Consider the following 13788-nt stretch of genomic DNA (forward strand, 5'->3'; position numbering starts at 1 on the left):
ACTAGTAATAGCGAAAGTGGTTTACGTTTTCTTTTGAGAGCCACGGTGGCTCAATGGGTCGATCGTTGGCTGGGGACTGGGGAGGAGGTTGGGGCGTATTTGATCCCTGCGTTGGCTGAGAAAGTTTTTTTCAAGGCGTGGTTCCACCTTATCAGTTGTGCAGGACGGAGGGCCTGGCAAGGGACAACGTACTGTCGCCCGGATGGAACGAAAACCGAGGTCTCGTGTACACATTAGCCTGCAGGTAAAAGATCCCGCAGTGCCGCTGTCCAGGCAAAATTTCCCCATTTCATTTTATTTTATTATAAGTTTTCTTTTCGATATCTGAATAATCTAACCATGCCTTTAATCTCTGGATCAACTGACGTAGGTAAATTATCTTCAAAATAAAATTCCATGCCAGAAATAAATAAACCACCCCGGCAGATTTTTTAATAAGAGGAAACTGTAAATCTTAAAGGTAGATAACAGATGATGATAATTTGTTGTTTCAACACCATCTGTGTGTGTGTCTAAATATCTCTGAAAATAAAAGATGGCTGTTGAAGATGTGAAATGTAGATATCACATATTTGTTATGTAAAATATGGCGACTGTTCTTCTTATCTTATAAAAGGGAGAGAGAGAGAGAGAAAGAAAGAGAGAGAGAGAGGGTTTAACGTCTATTCGACACAAACTAGGTCATTTCCGGACTAACATATGGTTTGATTTTATTTCAACAATTCGCCTGCGCGTAGGGGTCTTTAGCAGTGGGAGGAAACTGGAGGACCCGGAGAAAACCCACGAGAGAGAGAGAGAGAGAGAGAGAGAGAGTCATTATTAATTAGTCATTTATTAACTTTCCAAGATCATAATCAACTCTCTATACCATCGAATGCTCTTGATTTTCAACGGATTTAAACACAGCTAAAAAATATAGATTCGATTACTATAAATAGAAACCGGAAAACAAAACAAATGAAATGAAATGAAATGGGGTTTAACGTCCTACTGTTCTGCTCCGAAGTTTGCTATGACGGGCACACGCCATACAATGTGCTATGAGGGACATTTTGCCCGGACAGCGGCACTACGGTCTACTCTTATATTGAATTCTAACTGTCAAGGGATCTTTTACATGCATGTCAATGTGTACACGGGACCTCAGATTTTCGTCGAATCCGAACGACTAGACAGCTGTCCTTGTCAGTCAGGGCCTCCGTCCTGCGTCCTGCTGGAAAATCTGGATGAACTTTCTCGGCCAATGCAGGGATCAAAACCGGAATATATCAATATGACCGAAATATGAGACGAAAGTCTTTGATAATATATATATATATATTATGCATCTTTATATTTTAACCATTGTATATTTGTCTGAAGAGCATTAGCGAAAGTATTTACAAATATATAAAAATGTAGTTCTTTAATCCATATTTTGTTGTTGTTGTTTTTTTGTGTATTTATCACCTAAGAGCAGTCAACTTTAACCTTTATATATATATATATATATATATTGCACCCGATCCAATATTATTACCGCCTAGAGGGATTTAAAAATAACAAATTAAGTCGGCCTATAAAGGGTGTAAAAGGCAACTCGTTGTTAGCGTTAGGTAAACTTGTGACCTCCCGTTTACCTCTTTTTAGGCCGATTTCTTTCGTTATTATTATCCCCTTCTAGGCGGTAATAATGGTGGTATGGGTACATATTTATAACAGTTTTATTTTCTTGTTTCCATCGGTGCAGTAGTCGGTATACTCGTGTAATTATACAGTACAGTAGTCGGTATACTCATGTAATTATAAAGTACAGTAGTCCGTATACTCATGTAGTTATACAGTGCTGTGGTCGATATACTCATGTAATTATACAGTGCAGTAGTGGGTATACTCATGTCATTATAAAGTACAGTAGTCCGTATACTCATGTAGTTATACAGTGCAGTGGTCGATATACTCATGTAATTATACAGTGCAGTAATGGGTATACTCATGTCATTATAAAGTACAGTAGTGGGTATACTCATGTAATTATAAAGTGCAGTAGTCGATATACTCATGTAATTATAAAGTACAGTAGGCGGTATACTCATGTCATTATAAAGTACAGTAGTCGGTATACTCATGTAACTAAAAGTGCAGTAGTCCGTATACTCATGTAACTAAAAGTGCAGTAGTCCGTATACGCATGTAACTAAAAGTGCAGTAGTCCGTATACTCATGTAACTAAAAGTGCAGTAGTCCGTATACGCATGTAACTAAAAGTGCAGCAGTCCGTATACGCATGTAACTAAAAGTGCAGTAGTCCGTATACGCATGCAACTAAAAGTGCAGTATAACTGTATCTAAGTAGGTTCTGTAATATATGTGTATATCTGAATATAGATGGGTTATTTTAACAACATGGCACAGATTGATGACATTAAATATAAATGAATTATTTAAACAATGGTTGACATATGATTCAATAACAGCATAAATATTACAAACATCATAAATTATTGTAAAAGATGTTTTCGTATAAATTACATGTAATTTTTCTTGTTAACACCCAACATTCCATGCTTGGTTACAGACAAAATATGTAGTAATTTATTGTTACTGTCGAGCTCCGTCTGTGTGTTTTTAAAGAACCTTAACCGATCTAGGGATCTTTTACGTGCACACCAACGTGAACAATGGACCGTCTCCGATGTAGCGTTCTCCGTCCGTCACTGCACATACGAAAATGGAAACTATGCCGGAAGATTACACGGAATTTTCTCTGTGAACAGCGGGATCGGGTGTGTGGCCGAATGCTTAACGCGTGCGCGTTGCATCATTAGGTTTGTCATTGAGCCAAGTGGCGTGGTTTAAATCCCCCGCTTGTATGTGACAAGGTGTAGGGTCGCCAGTCCAACCTCGGAGGTTTTCTCCGGGCCCGGGTCCGGGTCATCCGTGTCCTCCGGATCTTCCGGTTTCCTCCCACTGCTAGATCTCTCTCTCTCTCTCTCTCTCTCTCTCTCTCTCTCTCTCTCTCTCACTCTTTTCAAGGGATTACAAATCACACAAATGACAATCAGCTGTTTTAAGATTTTCTCACCTGTAGCCCGACTGGTAAATACAGGATTAGATAGCTGACAGGTTATTGTGTGGGATTGTTTCTAGGATGACATATCCAGGTAATATAACAGGTATATCACAACTTTTCTTGACAGTTTTCCTACAAACATTTTTTACACCTGCACTGTGCTGCTGTTTATCTGATCTCATACAAATGAACGGCACATTCATACCCACGTGAATAAATAGTCGTCATAAAATGAAATAGGGTTTAACGTCCTACTTTTCTTCAACGACTGGGCTAATGGGGACATTCGTACGCCATACAGTGTACCCGAAAAGTGGTTCTACGATCTACCCTTTTTTCGAATTCCAACTGTCAAGGGTTCTTTAACGGGCACGTAAAGAAACGTGTTTTTCGGTCATGCCTAAATAGTAAACACCATGATTGGTTCCAAAATGACCTAACAAGGCGTGAAACTCGTTAATTTCATTACACAATAAAAAGATCGATGCTCAACTAAGTTGAGTCTCCGTATTTATAACAGCTGTATATCTAACCTAGATCTTACATAATACAGATTTTTATTGCCATGTGAAAATCTTGAAACATAATCGCAGCTCTATCTGAGAATTAGACATTACGATCCCAAGACAACATGACTAGGCTTAAGGGTAATCTTTATAGCCGCCATCTCATGCCTGATTACCTAACAGGTGACGTACAATTATAGAGAACAATGTCAGGGTGCTAAAGGGGGGTTCCCAAGGGACTACTGTAAGTCATTTAACCATCAAGTACTTTTACTAACAACAATAAACACCCCATAAAGATCCTCGGGGCATTTAAATGGCGACCATTTAAAATGACCAAAGATTAACACGAGTCTATTTAGAATTGATTCCCGCGCATGTGCTGTCTTTTTGTTGGTAATTCATGCTGATTTGATTTCATTTTTTTTAAAATAGGAATCTATGTAGAAGACGATGCAATGGTATTAAGTAAATGAAATGAAATGAAATGGAGTTTAACGTCCTACTGTTATGCTCCTAACCTGGGCTAATGAAGACGGGCATACGCCATACAGTGTGCTATGAGGGAAATTTTGCCCGGACAGCGGCACTACGGCCTACTCTTATATCGAATTCCAACTGCCAAGGGATCTTTTACGTGCACGCCAATGTGTACACGGGACCTCGGTTTTTCGTCCCATCCGAACGACTAGACAGCTTTCCTTGTCAGCCCCTCCGTCCTGCATCACTGACAAGGGAGAACCACGCCGCAATGGTATTAAGAATGAATAGCATGCAGTTTGTATGGAATTTTATTTTCCATATCAAATTGCGATCTAGAATGAATCACCCTGTGTGAATTGCAGCAACTGATCCAATCCAGCCCTTTTGATACCAGACTTCATTGACCAAAAGAGGTGTTGGGTGGCCGAAGGGTTAGCGCCTGCGCTTTGTATCATAAGGTCAATCATTGAGTCAACTGGCGTGGTTTCGATTCCCCGGTTGTACGTGACAAGGAGTAGGATCGCCTGTCCATCCTCGTGGGTTTTCTTCGGGTCCTTCCGTTTCCTTTCACTGCTAAAGACCCCTACGCGCAAGCGAATTATTGAAATAAGATTGAACCATATGCTAGTCCCGAAATGACCTAGTTTGTATCGACTGGACGTTAAACTCTCTCTCTCTCTCTCCCCCTCTCTCTCTCTCTCTCCCCCTCTCTCTCTCGCGCGCTCTCTTTTATATTGACCCCCTCCCCCCAAAAAAAGTCTGTTAGGAGCGGGGGGGGGGGGTGAATCTTTGTGGTGGTGGCGGCGGTTTATGTGTGTGGATGGGGCTGCGCCCATTTTACCACCATTTCATATCAAAAACTGTACACCTGTAAATAAAATGAAATGGGGCTTAACAGTTTACCTTTGTACACCAACTGACTGATGCAGAGTGGTATGATGTTTGTTTTACCAGCGGGTAGCTACATGGGACATGACACCACTGGTCTAATGAAATCAGACATACAATATTCAGTATGCTATGAGGGAACGTTTGTTACTACAGTGGATTCATCTGTCATGAACCCTCTTACGTCAATTTTCCAAGTTGGTATGCTAATCTTGTTATTGTTGGGGATTGGTATACATGTTTTGGAATGTATAGGTAATTCCACTAATCATTTTAAGCATGCGCATTATGTTGTTTAGAATTTGTATAGGCCTTTTGGGAATGTTTTGAAATTGATAGGTAATTGCTCTAACCATTATTATTACCCTCCCTCTCTCTCTCTCTCTCTCTCTCTCTCTCTCTCTCTCGGTCATTGCTCTAGCCATTAATATTGACTGTACAATAAGTAGAAACTGTAAGTAGACTATAAGTTACTATATATAGTAACATGGTGTTTATGTGTATATATTTTAGATATTGACCTTAAGGTTGTTACTCCTGTTATTTGTTGATATTGGCTTTACTCCACTACTGTATCTGGTTTATTAGTTATATAGTAAATATACTAATCTATGAATAGTAACCATTTAGGTCCTCATTCTATATAAACTTCACAAATGAAATGGGGTTTAACGTCCAACTGTTCTGGTCCGACTAGGCTAATGAAGACGGACATACGCCATACAGTGTGGAAATTTCGCTCGGACAGCGGCACTACGACCTTCTCTTATTTTGAAATCCAATGGTCAAGGGTTCTTTTACGTACACGCCAATTGTGTACACGAACCTCAGTTTGTCGTCCAATCCGAACGACAAGACACCGTTCCTTGCCAGCCACGCCAATACCGGGATCGAACTTGGGATTTCTCCTTACTCGCTGAACCATCGCGACTCCTTACAGAGAGAGAGAGAGAGAGAGAGAGAGAGAGAGAGATGGTTTAACGCCCACTCTACACAAACTAGGTCATTTCGGGACTAAAATATGGTTCAATTTCATTTCAATAATTCGCTTGCGAACTGGGGACGATTGTACAGAAGTATGGTGGCTGATTGGTATCATGTCGTGATGTCATGATGTCTCCCTTCATAAAAGGGCGACAACCCGACAATAAAACTTTTTTACGCGACAATGGTCTCAATTCTATTCAAGATCACTATGTGTACGGTAACTTTAAATATACCAAATGGTCTCAATTCTATTAAAGATCGCTATATGTACGGGAACTTTAAATACACCAAATGGTCTCAATTCTATTAAAGATCGCTATATGTACGGGAACTTTAAATACACCAAATGGTCTCAATTCTATTAAAGATCGCTATGTGTACGGTAACTTTTAATACACTAAATGGTCTCAATTCTATTAAAGATCGCTATATGTACGGGAACTTTAAATACACCAAATGGTCTCAATTCTATTAAAGATCGCTATATGTACGGGAACTTTAAATACACCAAATGGTCTCAATTCTATTAAAGATCGCTATATGTACGGGAACTTTAAATACACCAAATGGTCTCAATTCTATTAAAGATCGCTATATGTACGGGAACTTTAAATACACCAAATGGTCTCAATTCTATTAAAGGTCGCTATATGTACGGGAACTTTAAATGCACCAAATGGTATCATTTCTATTAAAGATCACTATGTGTACGAGTACGTTTTAAGACCATTCTGTGTAAGTATTAGCGGTCAAGATAATTATAAACAGGTGAGAGTTGAAGTGGTCATCGCAATGTTAGTTATTTAATAATAGTGTTTTAAGATGATCCAGGTATTTAAATTTATCTATTAATAGCTGATGACACTCTATAAGAGGGGTGTAACATACACAATACGGGTTTAAGTAGATATTAAGAGACGTCTTGAAGTTTACCAGATATTAAACAATGACATATGTTTACAGTATGTTTATAGATAAAAATTAATTGTTTTAAATACTGATATTTTTGGAAGGTTTGTAGTTTGAATATATCTGGGTCAGTAGAGTGAGAGGGAGAGAAATGGGGTTTAACGTCCACTCGACACAAACTAGGTCATTTCGGGACTAACTTATGGTTTAATTTTATTTCAATAATTCGCTTGCGCGTGGTGGTCTTTAGCAGTGGGAGGAAACCGGAGGACCCGGAGAAAACCCACGAGGTTGGACATGCGACCCTACTCCTTGTCACGTACAACCGGGCAATCGAAACCACGCCAGTTGACTCAATGACAGGCTTTATGATACAGCGCTCGCACGCTAACCTTCCCCCTGATTTAAGAAATGGGAATAAGAGTGGGTGCCAAATGAAATATAATGGCTTTTAACGTTCTACTTTCCTGCAATAACTGTGCTATTAAAGACAGGCTTACGCCATACATTGTGAGGGAAATTTTGCCCAGACAGTGGTTTTAGGGCCTACTCTTTTCTCGATTTCCAATCGTCAGAGGTTCTTGTACGTGCACGCTAACGTGTACACAGGGTATCTATATGTCGTCCCATCTGAACGACTAGACCCATACCAAGTCCTGCACCACTGACGTGGGTAAACCCTCTGGAAAATCCCGATGAACACTGGGATTGAATCCGGGACCCCAAGGTTAGAAATAAAATAAAATGAAATGGGGTTTAACGTCCTACCGTTCTGCTCCAACTGGGCTAGGGGGGGGGGGAATTTTGCCGTGACAGCGGCACTACGGCCTAGTCTTATGTCGAATTCCAACTGCCAAGGGATCTTTAACGTGTAGGCCAATGCGTACACGGGACCTCGGTTTTTCGTCCCATCCGAACGACTAACGTTGTACCTTGCCAGGCCCCTGGTAATGCACCACTGTCAAGGAGAATCCACGCCGGAAAATCTGGATGCACTTTCTAGGCCAACGCAGTGATCGAACACGGAACCTCCAGCGTCATACCCACTGGGCCACCTGGTTAGAAAATATAAACGACAAAACAAATGTTTTGGTATACAATCATTTAAATGGATTTGTATGAATAATAGACGATAACATATTATACAATGTGTTTCGTGACTATCATATAATAGCACACGTCTATTACATATCTGGCACGTGCTGATACATAATAATGATATTCATATCAATTTAAAGTGAGAACGAGGCAGGGATTCCATGGAAGGGGACTTGACTTGACCGGAAGTCATTTATTAGCAGGTGCTTCCTGGATTAGATCTAATTGATTATTTCAACTTCAAGTTTGGTCAAAGGTCACGAGATGTAAACAGGGCTAGCGCTAATTCCATCCCTAACCCTAACCCTGGACCTAGCCCTAATACTTACCCTAACCCTAACCTACAATCTCGCCAACAATCACGTGCCCCAACCTTATTTACATCTCAGCGACCTTGACAAAAATTGAGCTGGCCTTAACAAATAGATTGAGCTGTGCTTACTGGTCAGGGGACGTATAGTGGCTGGTGGTTTCCCTCAAGGAACCAGATCCCGTGGAGGACATCAACCTTCAGTCAATCATGTCGCCGAGAAACGTTGGGGTGTGTGGAAGATTCTAAAGGGTCGAGCTATGGTAGATGATTGAAAATGGCTGAGCATAGTAATGTTAGAACAAAACCACATTTGAAACCTCTGGGGGCTTAGGCGCAAACTCTAAATTTTAGTCTACGCCCATGACGATGGTCGGGAGTGGCCCACGGAATTTCAAAATGTCATATCAGACATTTTCTCCTTATTTAACTACACATTGAACATATTTTTACGTCATTATTGTCAATACCCTTGCCCCCCCCCCGCACCCACCCAACAAAATACGTAATAGACATTGGACAATAATGTAGCCGTCGTCCATAACATGTCCCTTTAAACCTTAGCAAACAGCTGTCTTTATAATTATGATTATGCACGCTGTAAAATAATTACAGATAAATATTTAACTAATCAAGTTCAATCTAGACTGAACCAATTTTTTCTTGTCAAATGTTACATCGCGTATAACGATTCATGTCACTATACATATTAAAACATACATTATGACGTCACATTAATAATGATGTCATTGTATTAATCATATTAAACATACATTATACAAGAGCTAAATCTGCCAATTACAGGTCTTTCTTTAGGCCTGAAATGTTATCTAAATTATCAATTAGACATTAATTAACTTATCCAGACCATAATAAACTCTCGATGTTAAGGCTAGCCTTCGATGTTGGCTGGATTAGATTCCTATATGCCGCTTAACGGCCATTGATAATTAAATCAAAACAGTGGATAATCGAGACTATGCTGTTTATATTAATGATTTTAGTAATGATGACCGAGACTATGCGAAAGTTTCACCCGCTTCGTTCTCGGCTCATAGTGGATCAATTTTACTGAAATTTTCAGCAAATTACCTTTACACTATCTAGTTTTTAACTATTATAGCGAGAACTGCCATCTCTTTATCTTATCTCCCATAATGTATCTTTAACTATTATAGTGAGAACTGTCAGCTCTTTATCTAATCTCCCATAATGTATCTTTAACTCTTTATCTAATCTCCCATAATGTATCTTTAACTATTATAGTGAGAACTGTCAGCTCTTTATCTAATCTCCCATAATGTATCTTTAACTATTATAGTGAGAACTGCCAACTCTTTATCTAATCTCCCATAATGTATCTTTAACTCTTTATCTAATCTCCCATAATGTATCTTTAACTATTATAACGAGAACTGCCATCTCTTTATCTAATCTCCCATAATGTATCTTTAACTATTATAGTGAGAACTGTCAACTCTTTATCTAATCTCCCATAATGTATCTTTAACTATTATAGTGAGAACTGCCAACTCTTTATCTAATCTCCCATAATGTATCTTTAACTCTTTATCTAATCTCCCATAATGTATCTTTAACTATTATAGTGAGAACTGCCAACTCTTTATCTAATCTCCCATAATGTATCTTTAACTCTTTATCTAATCTCCCATAATGTATCTTTAACTATTATAACGAGAACTGCCATCTCTTTATCTAATCTCCCATAATGTATCTTTAACTCTTTATCTAATCTCCCATAATGTATCTTTAACTATTATAGTGAGAACTGCCAACTCTTTATCTAATCTCCCATAATGTATCTTTAACTCTTTATCTAATCTCCCATAATGTATCTTTAACTATTATAGTGAGAACTGCCATCTCTTTATCTAATCTCCCATAATGTATCTTTAACTCTTTATCTAATCTCCCATAATGTATCTTTAACTATTATAACGAGAACTGCCATCTCTTTATCTAATCTCCCATAATGTATCTTTAACTCTTTATCTAATCTCCCATAATGTATCTTTAACTATTATAGTGAGAACTGCCAACTCTTTATCTAATCTCCCATAATGTATCTTTAACTCTTTATCTAATCTCCCATAATGTATCTTTAACTATTATAGTGAGAACTGCCAACTCTTTATCTAATCTCACATAATGTATCTTTAACTCTTTATCTAATCTCCCATAATGTATCTTTAACTATTATAACGAGAACTGCCATCTCTTTATCTAATCTCCCATAATGTATCTTTAACTCTTTATCTAATCTCCCATAATGTATCTTTAACTATTATAGTGAGAACTGCCAACTCTTTATCTAATCTCCCATAATGTATCTTTAACTCTTTATCTAATCTCCCATAATGTATCTTTAACTATTATAGTGAGAACTGCCATCTCTTTATCTTATCTCCCATAATGTATGTTTAACTAGATAATACAAATATGCACATTAAGCAAATTAAAGATACGTTATTATATGTAAGATCGAGGCCAGCGGAAGCAATTCTTGATTGGGGGGCTACCATCCTGGGACTTTACGCGATGGTCCAGGGGCCGCCTAGGCCCCGAAAGCTCCCTGGGGTCTAAATCGCCAGAGACGCTTTCTGAGCGATTTCCAGCTAATAAAATTACTCAGCAATGAAGTGGAATTTTATTTCATTGGTCTATGGTGGTTTCCTGCGAAACATTCGGTAACATGGCTGTGCTATGCAAATAATATAAATGCATTTAATGCTCAGCTTATGAACCATCTAGAGGTCACAACTTTTATTCAATATAGTTGAAAATTAAAACGAATATTACTAGTTCTTGGATGAGTTCAAGTTGGGGCGTATTGGCCCCTTACGCAAAATATGAAATATGAATTAAATTTGTTGAACTTCCCGAGGCGACAATTTTTGTCTAATTCATAAGATGAAACATAAACTTTGTGTTAAGGATCAAACGTTCATAGATGAGTTCAACTTTGGTAAGCATCAGACCTTACATTCTAGAACTATAGTCCTTGCATTTTATGCAAAATGTGAAAATGCAATATAGAGCATAGCAGGGGTTTCTTCTAAAAGTCTAGAAGTCTCACTTCTATGTTAAAATCTGGCGTCGTTGTATCTAACCGCATAGTTACTTGCGTGCAGTAAATGGAGAAAGATTTAGATGAAAAGTTAGAAATAGAAATTGAAATTACTATCCGTATAATTAATTTATATTATTCCAGCTCGGATGATTTGTGTTAGTGTTTTATTGTAATAATTATATGTTGACATTAGTTATTGACACAAGATATTTCTCTAATTATCCCCATTAACATTAAATGTTACATCTATAACACACATCTGTGACGTACATGGCGAGATAATGAGGTGGGTTCATGCTAGTTGATACGGAGAGAGAGAGAGGGAGGGAGAGAGAGAAATGAAATGAAATGGGCTTTAACGTCCTATTGTTCTGCTCCTAACCTGGGCTAATGAAGGTGGGCACACGCCATACAGTGTGCTATATATGAGGGAAATTTTGCCCGGGCAGCGGCGCTACGGCCTACTCTTATATTGAATTCCAACTGCCAAGGGATCTTTTACGTACACGCCAATGTGTACACGGGACCTCGTTTTTTCGTCCCTTCCGAACGACTAGACAGCTGTCCTTGTCAGGCTCTCCATCCTACATCACTGACAAAGGGAAACCACGCCGTAAAATCTGAATGAACTTTCTCGGCCAATGCAGGTATCGAACACCCGACCTCCAGGCGAGCCAGCGTCTTACCCACTTAGCTACGTGATCCCCGAGAAAGAGAGAGAGGGAGAGAGAGAGAGAGAGAGAGAGGGAGAGGGGGTAACATTCCCTCGACACAATGATGGTTCAATTTTGTTTCAATATTTCGGTTGCTCGTAGGTGTCTTTAGCAGTGGGATGGAAACCGGAGGACCCGGAGAAAACCTATGAAATTAGGCAGGCTACCCTATGCCTTATCACGAACAAGCTTGGGAACGAAAACAAGTCACGTGACTATCGACAGAACTTATGAACTAAAGTTCACGTATTAGACGACTCGACCACCCAAGCCCCAGACATAATAATATGTGGCATAGCACAACATCCCTGAGATCATCGTATCACCTGATCTTGTTTTTACTTATATACATTGTAAACCAAAAATTAATTTACCCCCCCCCCCCCCCCCACACACACAACAAATAATTAAAATATGACAGGCACACTGAAGCATTTTGGAACAAGAAAAACAGATTTTCAGAAAGAGCTGCCCCTCTGCTTCCCGGATCCCCTGGAATTATTTAAAGAAAGTATAATTGAATTTATCTAATGACATTACATAAGGAGTGTTGATACCTGAATGACATCACGACATTGTCACGTTGAACAAACAAGATCATATTTACAATGGCGGTTCGTTTTCACAGGGGGTTATCTCTACATATGAGGACAACATTGTACACAAAAACCATTTAAATAGAAGAGAGCAGCTGAAAAACTGGTCATTTGTGTGATATTATTCAATTTAATTAGCCAATCACCTGTAATAAGTAGGGGGGGGGGGGGGCGAATGGTTAGCAGGTGCTTGCTGTATCGTAAGGTCTGTCATTGAGTCAACTGGCGTGGTTTCGATTCCCCGATTGAACGCGACAAGGAGTAGGATTGCCTGTCCAACCTCGTGGGTTTTCTCGGGGTCCCCCGGTTTCCCCCCACTGCTAAAGACCCCTACACGCTAGGTTATTATTGAAATAAAATTGAACCATGTGTTAGTGCCAAAATGACCTAGTTTGTGTCGAGTGGACGTTAAACCCAATTTCTCCCTCTCCACTGGTCATTGTGTGATATTACTCAATAGAATTAATCAATCACCTGTAATGTTTCCGAATGAATGCTTCATTATCTAAAGCCATATCTCGTCAGATCAGCAGGTGACAAGAGGAGTTAATTTGTTTATTATTCAAAATGGCGTAACCGGGCCCAACAACACCTATTTACATTCAAGGTGTCGCTGTTCCTTTAAGCCAGTTTAAATGACTTGATAATATTTTGTTTATCACGCTCTGTGGATTTCTTTTCTACTGCTAATTGTGACTTGTCATTCGTAACTAACGAGAGAGGCGTCACAATACACTCCGTTTAAAGATACATTATGGGAGATTAGATAAAGAGCTGGTGGTTCGCACTATAATAGTTAAAAACTAGATAATGTAAAGGGAATTTGCTGAAAATTTCAGTCAAATTGATTCACTCTGAACCGAGAATTTAGCGATTCAATTTTCGGCCTAGCCCCGATCATCATCACTGAAGTCGGCACGATAAAACAAACATAGTCTCTCTTATCCATGTTTTTAATTTAATCATCAATGAGCGTTGAGCAGCAGATCGGATCCCAATCCAGTAAATATAGCAGGCTAGCGATGCCATCAAGAGTTGATTAATGTCTAATTAACAATTTAGATAACATTTCAGGCCTAAAGAAAGACCTGTAATAGGTAGATTTAGCTCTTGCATAATGCATCTTTAACCAGGAGTGCATAGTGAAGGATGGCA

The sequence above is a fragment of the Patella vulgata genome, chromosome 5, assembly GCF_932274485.2.
Source record: "Patella vulgata chromosome 5, xgPatVulg1.2, whole genome shotgun sequence".
NCBI lineage: Eukaryota > Metazoa > Mollusca > Gastropoda > Patellidae > Patella > Patella vulgata.